Here is a 20,932-nt window from a genome sequence, read left to right on the forward strand (position 1 = left end):
ACTTCCTAGACTATGTTACTACCTCCACAATAGGTAGGAACATCTATGTAGTGTCATGCAACAATGTATTTATTAGGTTATAGACTCATTGTTTTTTGGAGTGTGTAATGTTCCGGTAACTTAGCTAGTTACCACAAGCACCTCTCTTTTCATTAAATATGTGACACATAAGCAAAGTTGTATTAAAGTGTGTGATGTTACTTCTAAGTTCTTCCTCATTGTGACCAGCCTAAGAGTGCTACAGTCGGCACGTGCCAGTGCTGGAACCAGGACTTTGCGCAGGTTACGACTTTCTACGACAATGGCCGTGGTGACAACTGTTGCTACAACGGGCCAGTCCATTTGCTGGAACCGGCCATGGCAGCTACTTTTTTTTGGGTGAAACGAGTATATATATTAATCAGTGATACTAGCTACACTCGTTTTCACAAATCTTGCAAAGATCATCAGGCCATGGCAGCTACTACAACCGGACATGGCCGTGTTGCCACGGCATGGACATTTACCGGGTTGCTACAACATATCGAAGAAAAAAGGATAGCGGCTCTGTTTAAAAATTCGTTCGATTAACCAGTTAATTTACAGATTAATCCCTACTTGTACAGTAATCGAATAGCCGATAAACTGATAAATCAGACAATTAACTGATTAACTTGCAATTTAGCCTATTAATCTCTTACTCGCTAGCTAACCGAGCAACTACCAATTAGCGATTTCCTCAACAATGAATAGCGGAGAGCGAAGAACAGGGGGAGAATGATGATGCGGTTTTCTGCTATTTTGAGGGACCAGATCCAACAAACCAAAACTGCTGAATCGGACGGTTGGGGAGGCGATCGTCCGAAATTTCGACCGTCTGTCTGATGATCTGTTTTTTTTTTTGAACCAACTCGATCACCGGTCACTCGGATAAGAGGTCGAAGAATAAACCCAGCCCAATAACCAACTCGTCAATACCATGTTCATGTCATATTGAAGGAACACAACTCCTTTGAACTGACCCTCAGAAACAATCCTTTGAACTGTTTTATTTTATACCCTAAAAGTTTAACAATTGAACCAACGAACCGGTGGCGTGGCCATTAAAAACCTGAATCGACAATCTTGTTCGGTTTTTTAAACTATGGTTTTAATCCTTTTCATCAATATGTCTATGGAAAGATTAGTTGTGGGTTCTCGTTCACCGTCTATGAAAAGTGCTTGATACTCCCTTCGTCTCAAAATAAGTGTTTCAAACTTAGTACAACTTTATATTAAAGTTAGTACAAAGTTAAGACATTTATTTTGAGACGGAGGAAGTAAGTTGGAGTGGCCGCCGTATGCTAATTAAGTAATCTATTCACACGATTTGATTCAAAAAAGAAAGAAAAGCACACGACTACAAAACCAATCTCAGTAAATTAGGATGCTTTGTTGGACTCGAAAACGTGTTCAAAGGCTCGTCTCCAAGACGGAGTCGATTTAGCGTCGAACAGCCGGCCTAGCTAGCTATATAATGATGCATACGAACGTACCATGCATACGTGTGTAACTCTCATAGGCATCAGCCGAAGCCGCCTAACGAACAGCGCGCCGGCCGGCCGGTTCCAAGCAGCGACGTTCCGTGTTTGCTCCTCGCCTGGCAACGCCGGCCATGGCGCTGCTGAAACGCAGCTTCAACGCAGCGCTGCTAGACAAGGACGACGACTCGTACCCGTCCAAGATGCCGGGCAGCCTCGCGCGGACCACCGCGCCGGTGGCCAAGATGATGCGGCTGCGGAACTACAAGGAAGGCGCGGGTCTTGGCGCGCACGGCCAAGGCATCGTCGTCCCTGTAAAGACCGAAAAGCGTTCTTCAAACGCCGGCGTCGGCCACTCCGAGAAGCCCTACGACAACGGCCTGCCGGGCGCGCCGGCGCCGCCGCCAGCGGAAGACAGGAGGGGCGAGTGGGCGGCTGCCTCACGAGCCCTCGGCCTTGAACGGGACTGCTACGAGAAGATCCTCGCGCTGCTGCGCGACGTGAAGCTTGAAGGCGACGACAGCGCGGAGACGGCGGACGCGCTGGCGGCGATCGTCAAGTCCGAGGAGGTGCTCCAGGGGAAGCGCGCTCTGGGGGCGTGGAGGACCGCGCTGCCTCCCTCCGCCGTGCAGCACATCGTCGAGCAGGTTCTCGCGCCCAGGATGGCCATGAAAGCGCGAGAGTGGGAGCCGGTGTGGAACCCGGGCTGCGACCATTGGCTACGCCCGTGGATTCCCTTGATCGGACACCTGCCGGAGAGCCTCTACGGCATCGTGGAGAGCAAGATCAGCGGCGGCAGCCACGACACCATCTCCCATGGAAGTGATAAGAAAATAGACAGTTTTTCGATTAAATTAATTCATGAATAAATCATGAGCATGACAATGACGGCATTGACAACACACTGGTTGCGATCTAACAGAGCATGTACTATGCATATAGTAGAAATATCTACGCATATCGCTAGTACTGCTACAACAGAAAGAAACATGAGAGGAATAAACGATGTATACCCTCCAATCGGCCATGCGGCGGCGGTGGCGGTGGCAGTAGCCACGGCATTCTCGGCGGCCTTCTTGTCGGCTTCGGCCTTCTCAGCGGTGGCACGGTCGGCGTCGGTCGACATGGTGATGACGAAGATGATGTGGACGTAGATGAACAGAAGCGAGCAGTCGCGTAGTCGCTACCCAAAAGCCTAATCGCCCCTCTCCCGTATAGGATCCGGAGAGGCGGGGTTTCGGAGGCCTGCTCTCCCGTCAACCGTGTACGCGGTGAACGGGACGGAGTCGCCGGCGGCAACAGCAGCAGAGGAACGACGTGGGCGTGGAGGCGAAGATGCGTTCTGTTTCGTGGCGGCTAGGGTTGGCAGCGCCCCACATATATATGTGCGGTTGCGCGTGGAGAGACGTGGGCTGAACCCACGTCCAAGTCGGTAGCCCACGATCCGACGTATCAGATCGTGGCCCCCACCTGTCAAAGACTCTCCGTTCCTGACCGGCAAAAAGAAGCACATAGGAGCTCGGCTCGGCTCGGCTCAATCCCGCAACCCGCGGCGCGTCGTGACGAGGCGTGGCGTGGCGAGCGGAGGAGGAGGAGTGCGCGAGGGCTTCATCTCTTCTCAAGCTCCAATGGCATGAGGAAGCACATTACTAGAAAAAACCTTATACACATAAGTTTATCAGCAGCGCGGTTAGCAGTAGCGAGGGATATAAAAACCACGCTACTACTAAGTTGATAGTAGTAGCGAGGGGTATAAACCCGCGCTGCTACTAAATAGTCTCCAACAATGCCCCGAGATAGGCCATAGTAGTAGCGAGGGTATAAAACCAGTAGCGCAGGTAAGACACCCACGCTACTACTAAGCGTGTCCACCCCGGCCCGATCCACACTCCCACCCCACCAATCGTCCCACACCACCCACTCCTGTCTGTATAAAAAAAAAGCAGCCCGATCCAGATCCCCAACCCACTCGCCGCCGGCCTCCCTTCCACCTCCTCTCCTCCCTCCGTCCGCCCCCACGCCCCTCGTCGCGTGCGCCACGCCGGCGGCCGCTCGCCCCCCCCCCCCCCCCCCCCCCCCCCCCCCCCCCCCCCCCCCCCCCCCCCGCCGCCCCCCCCCCCCGTCTCGCGCCGCTGCGCGCCCCCGCCCCCCTCCGCCACGCACGTGCCCGCCCGCCGCGGCGCCAGCTCCTCCTCCGCTACGGCATGCCGCTGCACCGCGGCCTCCTCCCCCGCGGCATCGGCGTCGGCGTGGGACTGGATCCGCTGGAGCCGGCACTTCGCCGAGGTGGACCAGGCCGAGAGCTACGCGTCCGTGCTGCGCTTCCAGCTGGAGGAGGCCGAGGACTTCGCCGAGGCCGCCGCCCTCAAGCGCGCCCTCCTCGATGCCACCGCCGCCGACGCCGTCTCCCGTGTCATGGCCGAGCTCAAGGTCCGCTCACTCGCCGCCTCCTCACCGATTCCAGCCCTGATTGTTAGTACCTAGGTTATGTATCAGTTTTTCAATCTAATTTTTCAATTGAATCACTTCTCGTGCATGACTGCATGACCGCAGGTTGATAGACCACTTCTATCTTATTACTCTTTTCAATCTAATTTTTCACATGTCCATGAATTCCTAGTTGGATATAAACTGCAGCCATCCATTGATTTAGTATCAGTTTTTCAGAAATCATGGTCATCTAATTTGATAAGAAACTGTAATCTAAGTCCATCGATTCCGAGTTTCTTGCCATATTATTTTCTTATAGTAAGTACACTTCACCGGTTTCTTTTGCACACCATGACAGTCTAATTTGAGTGTTGTTGAAACGTACTGATTTTACTCTACGCAAGTCAACCTGTATCACTAGATAATTTTTTTTGTACACAATTGAAAGGAATGAAGTATGTACAGTAGTAGTATCAGCATATTCAGAAGTATCACTAACTGAAGGACATCTGCACGTATATGTAAATCGGTAGCAATCCTTTTGCATAATCAAACTGAATTCAGTTCGGTTCAGTTAGTCGAGTCAAACACTGACGAATTCATCCAACCCGACCATGGTCACTCACATCTTACTCCTCTCAGAACCTTGGAACTAATGTGCTCAATGTGTAAAGAGAAGACCAGGCTTTTGATTGTAAATTATGCATGACAGACATATTAAATGATGGTCTGCATGTTTCCATTATGGCTTTCCCTCTGAATTTTTAGAACACATCATTACAAGGATATCAGATTTCTTTTTTGCCTAATTCTACACCTAACTACCTATTTCAATTCATGACCATTACTTGGTCAACCATGCTTTTAGCACTTCACCATACTGTTTGCATCTGTCCCAGTGAAGTTTTTTCATAGGCGATTGATGCGTTGACATAATGTGCAAACAGCAAGACGTTGATTTGTGAACTATATATTTACATGCAGTATAGGTTAATATTGATCTGTGATTTTCCTTACTTGGTCAACCTGTTTTTAGCACTTAATCATATTCTTTGCATCTTTGTTCCAGTGACATATATGAGTATATCATGTGCGATTGAGGCTATCCTGCTGAAGGGAAGGAAGATGGAGGAGCAGATTCTAACAGCAAGCGTTAATTTCTTTACTTTGCTGTTAAGTAATTGTTGTCTTACTTCCTCTTATTTGTTTCAGGCGAATGTATACCCATCCACCTGATGGTTTTCTTAGTTTATCAAGCAGTCCACGAACGCCAACATTCCAGCCAATGCACTATCCATCTCATGTCCCCCCTCCTAGACAACAGCAACAGGAGAATCTCCATTTTGTCGGTGTCCCCTCACATGTTGCATTCTCAACACCACCACCACCACCAGTTCATACTAAAAGGAAAAAAAAACACCATCCAAGTCTGGTTCTGGTAGAGGTTCTTTACAAAAAAAAGCCCATGTTGTAGAACAGGCCGGTGATGTCTTTGGTTGTCATGAGGCTGGCCGGTGAGAATGCCACGTTGCCGGAGCCAAATGAGCCCGGCGTAAACCTGCGGAGGAACATGACAGATACAGGATTTTCTGAAAATGAAAGCGAGTTCACCATGACTACGACAGATACTAGGTAGTTTAGCTTGGGATAGAATACAATGCACGGGTTGCAACAGAAGTTATTTCTTGTCTCAGAATTACTGATTGCTCTTTGTTCTCATTTTCCTTGTTAGCTGAAACTATTCCTTGTCTACAGATAAGCGGAAGCCGTGTTCGGAGCCACCAACAGTGTCTTCCTTGGATTCGTTCGTGCAATAAGGAGGGTACCCAGCCTTCTTCACGTGTCGAGCAACAAGTAAGGACCAGCCTTCGGCTGTTACTATTGATTCATGTGCATGCGCAAAAACGAAAGAAAATACAATACTAGATTTGGACACAGCACGTGAACCAACAAGTTTTCACTTTCCTGACATGGGTGCAGGGGTGATCGAGGAGGATTTTCGTGGCCCGGTGGGTGTCGTGCTCTTCAACCACTTGGAGGCGGACTTCACCGTGAAGCCCAGTGACTACTGCACACAGATGATCATCCAGGTGATTGCGATGTCGGAGGTCGCCAAGGTGGAGGTCCTCGACGCCACCGTCCGGGGGGAGGTCCACCGGTGTCTGAACTCCAAGCCTTAGTAGATACATCTAGAGAAGTGGTCTGTTTAGGTTGGTGGTGGAATGCTAGGGAAGGTACCCACCTTTAGATGATGGTTGTGTTCGTCTGATGTTAAATGGGATTTCATGATTTCTTTCAGTTGAGATGTTGTTCCTTCACACGAGTCTGATGTTAAATGGGATGTTGTGATTTCTTTCAGTTGAGATGTTGTTCCTTGACATGAGTTTATTTTGCACTGGGTATGTCTATTTTCTATCCAGGAATAATGCAGCTAAATTTTATTTTTTTAATTTGTAATTAGCTACTAGTAGCGTGGGAGGAGAAGTGCATGCTACTACTACCTAGGATAGTAGTAGCGTTAGCTGTAGCACCTTATTGGTAGCGCGGGTGCCCGCGCTGCTGATAGGCCTAAAACCCGCGCTGCTGCTAGGCTTTTCCCTAGTAGTGAAGAGAATCCCTTATAAACCACTCCAACTCTCCTTCCACTTCTAAGGTGGGACTAAACTTCTCACCACCTTGTCATGCCACCTACATGGGCCCTTAGAGATCAAATCTGAAATTGTCATATGGGCTCTAGGCTCATCTCATAGTTCAACAATCCCCCATCAGATCTCAGGGGCCCAGTTTGTCCTTTGTTCCAAACGCTGTTTTGATATACCAGCATCTCAGTGGAGACCGAGTAAGATTGAGCTCCACCTAGACCAAGTAGTTACACTCCTTCACAACTGAACAATGGACTATGCCTTGAATTGTCAGTTTGGCGTCAAGAAGTTTCACCACAAGTCTCACTGATATGAGGCTGCCGAAGGCCGACCCCTCAGGTGGAGCATATTAGTCACACTCCTGGCCTGTTCATGAGCTTGCTAGAGATCACCCCAATCTCATAGACTGTGTGACCAGCAGTCGGGCTCATATAGGTGTGTTCCTCCAAAGATCGCTCTGTAGGATAGCATCTTGCTTATGCATATAAGCCTTGGAACACATTAAGACAGTAGTCATCCTTCCATACAGTTTCCGAGAGTATTGCATCTCCAACGGAGTGGGTTAGTAAAGTTACTCTCCTCAGTTCACCACTGGCTTGTTTTCCCAGGTCCTACTTCACGGGATCTTCGATCACATAGGTTGGGTTACTACCATGGCAACTCATGTGGGTCTCATACCCATCTCCCTTGATGCGTTATCTATCACACACGTGATAGCCCTTTAGTAAAGGGATCTGCCAGATTCTTAGCCGTTTGAATATAATCCAACGCTATCACTCCGGAGTTCCTCAATTTTCTGACAGCTTTCAATCTCATTCTTATGTGTTTGTTGGACTTCATGTTGTCCTTTGAACTCTTCACCTTGACAATAATTGTTTGATTGTCACAGTTCATAAGGATGGCCGGAATCGACTTCTCAACCACTCGCAAGTCCATCAACAGATCTCGAAGCCATTCTGCTTCGCCACCCGATGTGTCTAATGCTGTTAATTCTGCTTCCATTATCGATCTTGTTAAGATCGTTTGCTTGCAAGACTTCCAGGAAACAGCACCACCTCCAAGAGTAAATATATACCCAGTTGTGGCCTTCATCTCATCAGCATCAGAGATCCAATTCGCATCACTATACCCTTCAAGTACCGACGGGTATCCGGTATAGTGAAGTCCATAGTTCATAGTACCTTTCAGATAGCGCATAACTCTCTCAAGAGCATGCCAATGTACATCACCCGGTTTGGAAACAAATCGGCTCAGTTTGCTAATAGCAAATGCGATGTCAGGCCTCGTTGCGCTCGCTAGATACTGTAGTGAACCAACAATCTGAGAGTATCTCAATTGATCTATAGCTGTGCCTTTAGACTTTCGAATCAGCACACTAGAATCATATGGTGTTTGAGATGGTTTGCAGTCCGAATATCCAAAACGACTCAACACCTTCTCAACATAATGGGATTGCAAAAGTGTAATCCCACCCTCATCATCTCTCAATAGCTTGATGTTCAAGATAACATCAGCCACTCCAAGGTCCTTCATCTCAAAGTTCTGAGATAGGAAAGACTTAACCTCCTCGATTAACTTGAGATTAGTCCCAAATATCAGTATGTCATCAACATACAAACACAGTATAACTCCTTCTCCCCCACCATAGCGATAGTATACACATTTGTCAGCCTCATTAACAACAAAGCCAACAGATGTCAACGTTTCATTAAACTTGTCATGCCATTGCTTAGGCGCTTGTCTCAGGCCATACAAAGATTTCACCAACTTACACACCTTTCCTTCCTGACCATCCATCACAAAGCCATCAGGCTGTTGCATATAGATTTCCTCCTTTAGCTCTCTGTTCAGGAAAGCCGTCTTAACATCCATCTGATGAATGAGAAGACCATGCGAGGCCGCCAACGAGAGTAATACTCGAATGGTGGTTAGTCTGGCCACAGTTGAATAAGTGTCGAAGAAATCTTCTTCTTCTTTCTGGGCGTAGCCCTTGGCCACAAGCCTAGCCTTGTACTTTTCTATCGTACCATCGGGCCTAAGCTTCTTCTTGAACACCCACTTGCATCCCAATGGTTTGCAACCATAAGGACGTTCAGTAAGCTCCCAAGTATCGTTAGCCATGATGAAATCCATCTCGCTACGGACCACATCCTTCCAGTAGTCAGCTTATGGAGATGCATACGCTTCTGAAATAGAAGTGGGATTATCCTCCATGAGGTATATGAAGAAATCATCACCAAAGGTCTTTACAGTCCTTTGTCTCTTGCCTCTACCAAGGGATTCCTCATTATCCTCCTCAGGATTTTCATCATGTGTTTGATTATAATATTCCATCGGAATGGTAGGTTCAGGAGTCTCCTCAGATTCCTATCTAGAAGTGCTTTGTACATCTCTCATGGGAAAAATGTCCTCAAAGAATGTAGCATCTTTAGACTCCATAATTGTACCGACTTTCATGTCAGGTACCTCAGATTTCACTACTAGAAATCTATAGCCAACACTATTCATAGCGTAGCCCAAATTAACACAGTCCACAGTCTTTGGTCCAAGCTTACGCTTTTTGGGGATCGGCACATTAACTTTCGCCAAGCAGCCCCAGGTACGTAAGTACGAGAGTGTTGTCCTTCTCTTGGTCCACTTCTCGTAAGGAGTGATCTCGTTATCCTTTGTCGGAACTTTATTCAGGACATGACAGGATGTCATTATAGCCTCCCCCCACCATGCCTTGGATAAACCCGACGTATCTAACATGGCGTTAACCAAATCAGTTAGAGTACGGTTTTTTTGCTCGGCAACCCCGTTTGACTGGGGTGAGTAGGGAGGCGCCCTCTCGTGAATAATGCCGTGTTCCGCACAAAAGGCATCAAACTCTTTCAAGAAGTACTCTCCACCATGATCTGATCGGACTCGTTTAATTTTCTTTTCAAGTTGATTCTCAACTTCTGCCTTATAGATTTTGAAGTAGTGTAGAGCCTCATCTTTAGTATTTAACAGATACACATAGCAATATCTAGTGGAATCATCTATCAAAGTCATGAAATATTTCTTTCCACCTTTAGTCAACACACCATTCATCTCACAAAGATCAGAATGTATGAGTTCCAGTGGCGCCAAGTGTCTCTCCTCTGCTGCCTTGTGAGGCTTGCGAGGTTGCTTAGATTGCACACACAAATGGCACTTAGAACCTTTGGCTAAAGTGAAACTCGAGATTAAATTCAATTTTGCTAGCCGCGTCATAACACCGAAACTAATGTGACAAAGACGTGAATGCCATACTTCAGATTCATTAACACTCAAATGAATATTGTTCACGACTTTATTACATAGATCTGCAAGAGAAAGGCGGAACATGCCTCCGCATTCATAACCCTTTCCAACAAATAGTCCATATTTCGTAACAACTAATTTATTAGACTCAAATACCAACTTAAACCCTTCTCTACATAGAAGGGAGCCACTAACGAGGTTCTTCTTGATGGCGGGGACATGCTGCACGTTCTTCAGCTGCACGATCCTTCCCGAAGTAAACTTCAGATCGACCGTGCCAACACCAAGAACGGAAGCACTCGCGCCATTCCCCATTAGTACGGACCCGTGACCTGTGGCCTGGTAAGAAGAAAACAATGAAATGTCAGCACACACATGAACACCTGCACCTGTGTCGACCCACCAATCGGTGGACGGTCAAACTGAAAATACAGCAAATAAATTACCGTACCCAGATGCACCACTCTCATTGTTGCTCACAATCATATTGACAGACTTGGAGTCCTGCCCTTGCTTCTTATACTTGTTTGGGCACTTGTTGGCCCAATGTTCAAGCGAACCACAAGTAAAGCAGCCCTCATCCTTCTTGTTCTTCTTGAAGGTCTTCTTACCCTTCTTCTTAAAGTCGGCACTCTGTTGGACACCGTTCTTTCCCTTGGGCTTGTGGGAATTGGAGTTCTTCTGATGCACCATGTTGGCCACATAAGTTCCTTCGACCCCTTTTCCGTGCGAGTTCTTTGCCCTTGAATTCTGCTCAACACCCAGATGGCCAATGACATCCTCCACAGAGAATTCACGCCTCTGATATTTCAGAGTGGTGGCAAAGTTCCTCCAGGAATTGGGAAGCTTAGCGATTATGCAGCCCGCGACAAACTTGCCCGGTAACTCGCACTTAAGAAGCTCAAGCTCCTTAACAATGCATATTATCTCACGAGCCTGCTCCAATACAGGACAGTTTTCAACCATCTTGTAATCATGGAACTGCTCTATAATATACATCTCGCTCCCTGCATCGGCAGCCCCGAACTTAGATTCGAGCGCCTCCCACAAGTCCTTGGCAGACCGCACATGCAAATATGCGTCAACCAGCTTATCTCCAATCACACTCAGAACTGCCCCGAGGAACACGACAGTGGCCTCCTTGAACGCCTTCTCCTGATCAGGAGCGATCATTCCTGTGGGAGTCACACCGACGACCCAGAACACGTTCATGGCAGTGAGCCATAAGGTGGTTTTAGTCTGCCAACGCTTAAAGTACGTCCCCGTAAACGGCGACGGTTTCAGTGCAGCAGCAAAACCAGAATTCGAAAAACTCCTACACATATTAGGTTTTTGGATTGATAAGAAAATAGGCAGTTTTCCGATTAAATTAATCCATGAATAAATCATGAGCATGACAATGACAACATTGATAACACACTGGTTACGATCTAACAGAGCATGTACTATGCATATAGTAGAAACATCTACGCATATCGCTAGTACTGCTACAACAGAAAGAAACATGAGAGGGATAAACGATGTATACCCTCCAATCGGCCATGCGGCGGTGGTGGCGGTGGCAGTAGCCGCGGCATCCTCGGCGGCCTTCTTGTCGGCTTCGGCCTTCTCAGCGGCGGCATGGTCGGCGTCGGTCGACATGGTGATGACGAATGTGATGTGGACGTAGATGAACAGAAGCGAGTAGTCGTGAGAGGCGGGGTTTCGGAGGCCTGCTCTCCCGTCAACCGTGTACGCGGTGAACGGGACGGAGTCGCCGGCGGCAGCAGCAGCAGAGGAACGACGTGGGCGTGGAGGCGGAGATGCGTTCTGTTTCGTGGCGGCTAGGGTTGGCAGCGCCCCACATATATATGTGCGGCTGCGCGTGGAGAGACGTGGGCTGAACCCACGTCCAAGTCGGTAGCCCACGATCCGACGTCTCAGATCGTGGCCCCACCTGTCAAAGACTCTCCGTTCCTGACCGGCAGAAAGAAGCGCATAGGAGCTCGGCTCGGCTCAATCCCGCGGCGCCGCGCGTCGTGACGAGGTGTGGCGAGGCAAGCAGAGGAGGAGGAGTGCGCGAGGGCCTCATCTCTTCTCAAGCTCCAATGGCATGAGGAAGAGAATCCCTTATAAACCACTCCAACTCTCCTTCCACTTCCAAGGTGGGACTAAACTTCCCACCACCTTGTCATGCCACCTATATGGGTCCTTAGAGATCAAATCTGAAATTGTCATATGGGCTCTGGGCCCATCTCATAGTTCAACAGGAAGGACTACTTCGACCCGGCGCATTGGGAGATTTCTCCCGGCGCCACGTCTTGCCTAGGCTGACAAGGTGGCTGCAACAGCTGAGGATCACGCCCCCGAAGCAGATCGACATCAAGTTCCGCACGGTGATGGAGTGGGCGCCTCTCGTGCGCACTGAAGACGCGGTGTCGATCCTAGAACAAGAGTTTTTCGGCAAATGGGAGAGCGCGCTGCGCCATTGGTTGCAGTCCGCGAAGACATCGCCGGGGGAGGCCGACGCGTGGTGCACCAGCTGGAAGAACCTGTTCACTCCAGAACTGCTCGACGACGAACGCGTGCTCGCGCGTCTGGAGGTCGGCGCTGCCATAGCGGATCGACAAACGGAAGACCTCAACCGTCTTGTTCGTCATAGTTGATAGTGATACTCCTGCGTCAACAGCTTGTATATATGGTTGTAGTCACTCATGATTAGCAATGTAATGGTGATCTTGTATGCTATGATATGTAAAAGGGATCATCTAGACATGAGATGCCTGAAATTGCTTTCTGTTCAGTCACTTTTTCCCCCTTCATCTATACATGCTCCTACCGATCACAGTTCAAAACAAACTTTCCTAGATGAAATCCTATCGCGGAATGGTCAGAGTCTGAACTAAGCCATTAACCTGCTGAAATGGTGCATCAATGCAGAGGTTAATTTAATTGGGTTGCCTCCTGGAAGAACCTTCAGTACTAGCATACTGGCCCAGACCAAACGACTTGTGAAAGAGAATAAAGATCTACCCTACCTACGATGGGGAAGCTTCGCAAAGATCGTAATATCATCCTGTTAGCAGCAATACAGTACCTTATGTAAGTGATCTTTTGTAGGGCTGCCTGTAGGAGGATGTGTCAAACCCGGTCAAAGTGGTCAAAATCTGGTTTTGAACTAAACTTAACCGGTTTTGAGACTTGAAGGACCAAATGTGTACCAAAAAATCTTGAGGGACTGAGCCTATAATTTTGGGAAACTTGAGGGATCAAAAACATAATTTTTTTCTCTTCTTTTAACTACAGATTTAGAGAAACTTTTTGTTCTACTCACATCTATTGCTAAGAATACTTTGCTTCCGTGATGCCATCAAAGAAGCATTGATGTAGACAAAATCATGTTGGATGTCAATTGGTGGAGTATTTGACAAAAAAAAACTACAGCTTTTCAGGCATCTATCCCATAGAACAATCACTTTACACCCCCCGGCAGAACTACCAAGTTGGTTCTATTTTTTTTCTTAAAACCCACCACTTTCAGTAAGGTACCATTTCAGGCCGTTTAACCCAGATTATGACAGGCCGGGCTCGCAGGTGGCCCACCTGTCAGGTGCCACGTCGGCGGGCTGGAAGACGGCGTGCACCTGACGGCCGTTAGCGTCATTCAGCAATGCCTTCGTGGAACGACGGGGAGGAGAGCACGGACAATGACATGTCCATGGTTGGCATGGACATGGAGCTTTCCGTAAGCCACTTCTTGCTCCTAGGATTAGCTCTTTTTGATTTGGGGATTTGTTTGATTTGTGCTCGGATTTGTTTGATTAGTATTAGGGATCTTGTTGCAATGTTTGCAGGATACCCCTAACACCGTAGTGGATCCATCTTTCTGTGGTGCGGTGCTGGAATCCGAGGCAAAGTGCATGCTACACCACAGAGGCCCAAGAAGATGGTGGCTTTTGATGGGATTGACACTGAGAGGATATTTCTAGGTTGTGTTGTGCAAGTTAGTGATGAACTTGTTATCTCTAGCTTACCAATAGTCAGATCCAATAGCCAGTCCGTTCTGTGCTTTGTAGGGATGTGAGTGGTCTAGGGATGTAGCGGTCAATGATGAAGTTGTTGATTACTGTTGAAATTATAGTGTATGGGTTTAACTGAGTGTCACTAAGCATGTGCCTGTAACTAAATGTGGCACTGAATTTAATCAAATTATGCTTTCCAGTGCATTATTGCTCTATTTGTGCATTACTGGTCAATGATGAATTTGTACATTAAGATTTGTTTAACACAAAATGTACATTGGGGCTCATGAGAGAGAGGTGACCAAGCTAAGAAGGAGAATGAGCAGTTGGTCAATCTCTACAGCCAGCTAGTGGGTGATGTTTCCAAGCTATTTGACTACCAAGATGGCGTGAAGTCCCATGACATGGACTACACTAGCTAGGCAATAATGGTGTTTAAGAAGAAGGAAAAACTCATCTAGTTAGTATTTATAGATCATCCAAAAAATACTACACAAATAAAAAAATTATGTTTGGGAGCTCGAATTTGAGTCTCACAAATTCTTTTGCGCTATATCGGTGTTGCATATGGATAAAACAAGCAATCCAATCCAATTCATCCACCTCCCCCTACTTGACCTGGAACTCGCAAACTCTTGGCAGTTCGGTTGGTCATTGATGATTTTGTTTTACTGGAACTCTTCGAATGTAAGAATAGAAACAAAAAAAACACATGGTAGAGATGTCACACACTTGTGAAGTATGGTTTAAAACCAATAATGCTACACCACAAAGAACTATAACCGTTTACTTAACCTTCCAAACTAATTCTATCTCCCCCTCTGAATGTAAGTGGGGCTGGGCCCCCTCATCTCGCTATTACCAATCACAATCCTCCGCATCTGTTTGTATGTAAAATCTTTAAATAAACCTTTGTAGATGTAGCATCACTCGTTTAAAACATAGGAATATTGTAAGAGTAGCCTTTGGATAGTATAGTACATGAAAAATATACTCAGGAGTTTTAGAGTATTTAGGAGAGACAATAGATACTGCATGTACCAAAATATCGAACGTTTTGCAATTTAATTAAACTGCAAAATCATCGCAAGGGTAAGAGATAGAGTTGCATTTAACCTATGAAACTAGAAGGAAAGTAAAAAAATAGCTTGAACGTCGTGTTTGGTTGGGGGTAATTAGAGTCAGGGAATGGAAATAAAAGGGATACAAGACTTCAAATCTATTGTTTGGTTGGGGGATTGGGAACTGATAAAGAAATAGGCATAGGACTTCAACTTCAACTCTCACCATTTTATTAACAGGGGAGGGGATGTGAGTTGGGTAGGAATTGTTTTAGTCAGTCAATCTTAATCCTTCATCGTAACTTATATTCACTTCCCTGGTCTAGTCCCTCATCAACTCTCATGAACCAAATAAGAGAATACAAATTCTTACACATAATTCATACCAAAAAAGGCTTTCGCCCCGCTTTATAAATAAAGCAACCACCATGCAAAGAGTAACAAGGTAACGACGGAACACGACACACACCGACACAATGCCGCCGCAGGTAGGGTCCAACACAGACAGACACAAACACACACAGACCCAAGTTCAGCTGTGGGCACAACATAACAAGCCTAGCACAAACGCACTACGAAGCTCCCCAAGGAAACGGCGGCGGAGCACAAAGACGGCGATCTAATCTGGTTCCGGAGGTGGCTGGGGAAGCGGTGGAGCCAACCGGAGAGCCATCGCGCGAAGCTGAGTGATGATGGAGGTGATGGCGTCTCTCTCCCTAGGACGGCTAAGCGGTCGCCAAAGCTGCAAGTAACCAGACCATTCGGACAAAGCGTCAGTAGCATGACGAAGAGGAATATGCTGAATCACAAGTTTATTCCTAACAGTCCACAGCGTCCAGGCAAGGACCCCAATGGTCAGCCACCTAATGTGGCGTAACACGGGTGGGATCGCCTGGAGTTTGGCAAAGAGAGCGGGGAAGTTGTTGCGGTCCCAGCTTCCACCCACAATCTCGCGGAAATAGCTCCATAGGAACTGCGCGGACACACAGGTGAAGAAGATATGGTTCGAGTCTTCTTCGGTCCCATAGAGCGGGCAGAGCCCATCTCCAGGACCATTGCGTTTCGAACCTCCACGCCAGAGGGGAGGTGGACGCGAATCCATTGCCACAAGAAGATCCTACTTTTGAGGGGGAGGCGAATCTCCCAAATGGAGGAGAGCGCCTCATGGCCAGGGGAAGGGGCGATGGCCAGGTATAGAGATTTGGTGGAGAATCGACCGGAAGGCTCAAGCCGCCAATTTGCATGGTCGTCGTCTATCGTGAGATCAGGCTCGTGGAGTGCAATACAGTCGAGTAGCTCCTGCCAGTCCGCGTTCTCATCCGGGCCAAATGGTCTCCGGAACACAAGTTGCCCTAAGTCAGCAAGGGCGGTCGCCACCGAAATCCGAGGGGCAACCGCAATGAAGAACAAGTCTGGGAAGCGGGCTGCAAGGGGCGTGTCTCCAGCCCATCTATCGAACCAGAACAACATGGCGGAGCCGGACCCAATCTTTATCGAAGTCCCGATCCGGAGGACAGGGAGGAGCTGAATGATGGATTGCCAGAACTAAGAGCCCCCAGACCGCTGGCAAAAGGAGAGACGCTGGCCACGGAGGTATTTCTGCTGAATAATGTGGAGCCATAGGCCACCATCTCCATTGGCAATCCGCCAAAGCCACTGAGTCAGGAGGGCAATATTCATGCGCTTGGACATAATCCCGAGTCCGCCCTGGTCACGAGGTTTGCAGATCTTGGACCACCTAACCATGTGGTACTTCTGATTATCACCCTCGCTGGCCCAGAAAAAGCGCCCCTGAACGGTGGCAATCTCGTGGTGAAGGGTCTCCGGAAGGCTGTAGAAGCTCATGATGAATAGAAGAAGGCTAAAGAGGGATGAGTTAATGAGCACCGTACGGGCCGCTTTCGAAAGCCACCGACCCTGCTAGGGCTTGATATGGTGCTGAAGCTTCCCCACGGTGGGGCGCAGCTCAGCTGCCGTAAGCCTGGAGTCACTAATGGGGATCCCCAAATAAGTCGTGGGGAAGGACCCGAGCTGGCAATTAAGCCTATCCGCAATGCTCTGCCGCTCGTCTTGGGCGTAGCCCAAGACCATCACCTCGCTTTTGGCGAAGTTGATCCTAAGGACAGACATCTGCTGGAAGCAGAGAAGGAGGAATTTGAGGTTTGAAATATCACTCTCCGACTCCTCCACCATAATGATGGTGTCATCCGCATATTGGAGAAGGGAAAGCCCGTTTCCCCCAACTAGATGCGGCACTATCCCCTTAATGTGTGATGACCCACAAGTATAGGGGATCTATCATAGTCCTTTCGATAAGTAAGAGTGTCGAGCCCAACGAGGAGTAGAAGGAAATGATAAGCGGTTTTCAGCAAGGTATTCTCTGCAAGCACTGAAATTATAAGTAACAGATAGTTTTGTGATAAGATAATTTGTAACGACAACAAGTAATAAAAGTAAATAAAGTGCAGCAAGGTGGCCCAATCCTTTTTGTAGCAAAGGACAAGCCTGGACAAACTCTTATATAGAAGAAAGCGCTCCCGAGGACACATGGGAATTATCGTCAAGCTAGTTTTCATCACGTTCATATGATTCACGTTCGGTACTTTGATAATTTGATATGTGGGTGGACCGGTGCTTGGGTGCTGTCCTTACTTGGACAAGCATCCCACTTATGATTAACCCCCATTGCAAGCATCCGCAACTACACCAGAAGTATTAAGGTAAACCTAACCATAGCATGAAACATATGGATCCAAATCAGCCCCTTACAAAGCAACACATAAACTAGGGTTTAAGCTTCTGTCACTCTAGCAACCCATCATCTACTTATTACTTCCCAATGCCTTCCTCTAGGCCCAAATAATGGTGAAGTGTCATATAGTCGACATTCACATAACACCACTAGAGGAGAGACAACATACATCTCATCAAAATATCGAACGAATACCAAATTCACATGACTACTAATAGCAAGACTTCTCCCATGTCCTCAGGAACAAACATAACTACTCACAAAGCATATTCATGTTCATAATCAGAGGGGTATTAATATGCATATAGGATCTGAACATATGATCTTCCACCAAATAAACCGACTAGCATCAACTACAAGGAGTAATCAACACTACTAGCAACCTACAGGTACCAATCCCAAACTTAGAGACAAGAATTGGATACAAGAGATGAACTAGGGTTTGAGAGGAGATGGTGCCGGTGAAGATGTTGATGGAGATTGGCCCCCTCCCGATGAGAGGAGCGTTGGTGATGACGATGGTGATGATTTCCCCCTCCCGGAGGGAAGTTTCCCCGGCAGAACAGCTCCGCCAGAGCCCTATATTGGTTCCGCCAAGGTTTCGCCTCGTGGCGATGAAGTCTTGTCCCGAAAGCTTGCTTATTATTTTTTCTCAACGAAAGACTCCATATAGCAGAAGATGGGCATCGGAGGGCCACCAGGGGGCCCACGAGGCAGGGGGCGCGCTCCCCACCCTCGTGGCCAGGGTGTGGGCCCCCTCTGGAACTTCTTGCGCTCAGTATTTTTTATATATTCTGAAAATAGCTTCCGTGAAGTTTTAGGACTTTTGGAGCTGTGCAGAATAGGTCTCTAATATTTGCTCCTTTTCCAGCCTAGAATCCCAGCTGCCGGCATTCTCCCTCTTTATGTAAACCTTGTAAAATAAGATAGAATAGGCATAAGTACTGTGACATAATGTGTAATAACAGCCCATAATGCAATAAATATGGATATAAAAGCATGATGCAAAATGGACGTATCAACTCCCCCAAGCTTAGACCTCGCTTGTCCTCAAGCGAAAGCCGAAATCGAAAAATATGTCCACATGTTTAGAGATAGATGTGTCAATAAAAATAAAATACGGACATGAAGGCATCATGATCATTCTTAGAACAACAACTTATATAATTATTGCCATATGATCTCTTATGCTAGAGTAACAATTCAATCACAATTTCAAGTATGAATCATAAACTTCATTGAAAACCAACAAACTATAATCTCAGTCATTGAAGCAATTGCAATTTATCATAACATAGGAAAGAGTCAATATAAGAGCTTTTCAGCAAGTCCACATACTCAACCATCATGTAGTCTTTCACAATTGCTAACACTCACGCAATACTTATGAGTATGGAGTTTTAATTGGACACAGAGAAAGATAGGGGCTTATAGTTTTGCCTCCCAATGTTTTACCTCAAGGGTAATGTCAACAATTATAGTTCATGAAAACTCACATCCAATTAGCCATATATACTAGGATCTTTCCAACATATTGTGCTTCCCAAAAGATAAAATGTAAAAAGGAAAGGTGAAGATCACCATGACTCTTATGTAAGGTAGGAGATAAAAGTAAAAGACAGGCCCTTCGCAGAGGGAAGCAGAGGTTGTCATGCGCTTTTATGGTTGGATGCATAAAATTTTAATGCGAAAGAACGTCACTTTATATTGCCACTTGTGATATAGACCTTTATTATGCAGTCCGTCGCTTTTATTTCTTCCACATCACAAGATCATATAAAGCTTATTTCCTCCACACCAATCAATCATACATATTTAGAGAGCAATTTTTATTGCTTGCACTGATGACAACTTACTTGAAGGATCTTACTCAATCCATAGGTAGATATGGTAGACTCTCATGGCAAAACTGGGTTTAAGGGTATTTGGAAGAACAAGTAGTATCTCTAATTGGTGCAAAGAATTTGGCTAGCATGAGGGGAAAGGCAAGCTCAATCATGTTGGATGATCCATGACAATATAATTTATCTCAGATGTAAGAAAACATAACCCATTACGTTGTCTTCCTTGTCCAACGTCAACTCTTTAGCATGTCATATTTTAATGAGTGCTCACAATCATAAAAGATGTCCACGATAGTGTATTTATATGTGAAGACCTCTCTTTCTTTATTACTTCCTATTAATTGCAATGATGACCAAAACTATGTTTGTCAACTCTCAACAACTTTTAATCATCATACTCTTTATATGTGAGCTCATTACTCCCCATAAGATTGTTGGGGAACGTAGTAATTTCAAAAAATTTCCTACGCACACGCAAGATCATGGTGATGCATAGCAACGAGAGGGGAGAGTGTGATCTACGTACCCTTGTAGACCGACAGCGGAAGCGTTAGCACAACGCGGTTGATGTAGTCGTACGTCTTCACGGCCTGACCGATCAAGCACCGAAACTACGGCACCTCCGAGTTTTAGCACACGTTTAGCTCGATGATGATCCCCGGACTCCGATCCAGCAAAGTGTCGGGGAAGATTTCCGTCAGCACGACGGCGTGGTGACGATCTTGATATACTACCGTCACAGGGCTTCGCCTAAGCACCGCTACAATATTATCGAGGACTATGGTGGAAGGGGGCACCACACACGGTTAAGAATATGATCACGTGGATCAACTTGTGTCTCTAGAGGTGCCCCCTGCCCCCGTATATAAAGGAGCAAGGGAGGAGGAGGCCGGCCCTAGGAGGGGGCGCGCCAAGTGTGGAGTCCTACTAGGACTCCCTAGTCCTAGTAGGATTCCACCTCCCATATGGAATAGGAAAAGAGGAAGGGAAAAGGAGAAGGAAGGAAGGGGGCGCCCCCCTTCCCTAGTCCAATTCGGACCAGACCAAGGGGAGGGGTGCGGCCACCCTTGAGGCCCTTTTTCTTCTTTCCCGTATGGCCCAATAAGGCCCAATACGTATTCCCGTAACTCTCCGGTACTCCGAAAAATACCCGAATCACTCGGAACCTTTCCGATGTCCGAATATAGTCGTCCAATATATCGATCTTTACGTCTCGACCATTTCGAGACTCCTCGTCATGTCCCCGATCTCATCCGGGACTCCGAACTCCTTCGGTACATCAAAACTCATAAACTCATAATATAACTGTCATCGAAACCTTAAGCGTGCGGACCCTACGGGTTCGAGAACAATGTAGACATGACCGAGACACGTCTCTAGTCAATAACCAATAGCGGAACCTGGATGCTCATATTGGCTCCTACATATTCTACGAA

General features: G+C 47.0%; 1 pseudogene; it reads left to right on the forward strand.

Annotated features, from left to right (window-relative positions):
* The first annotated feature begins 1,633 nt into the window (after positions 1–1,633).
* Positions 1,634–12,483, forward strand: LOC125539023 (annotated as a pseudogene).
* The last annotated feature ends 8,449 nt before the right edge of the window (positions 12,484–20,932 follow it).

The sequence above is a fragment of the Triticum urartu genome, chromosome 2 (genome assembly GCF_003073215.2).
Source record: "Triticum urartu cultivar G1812 chromosome 2, Tu2.1, whole genome shotgun sequence".
NCBI lineage: Eukaryota > Viridiplantae > Streptophyta > Magnoliopsida > Poales > Poaceae > Triticum > Triticum urartu.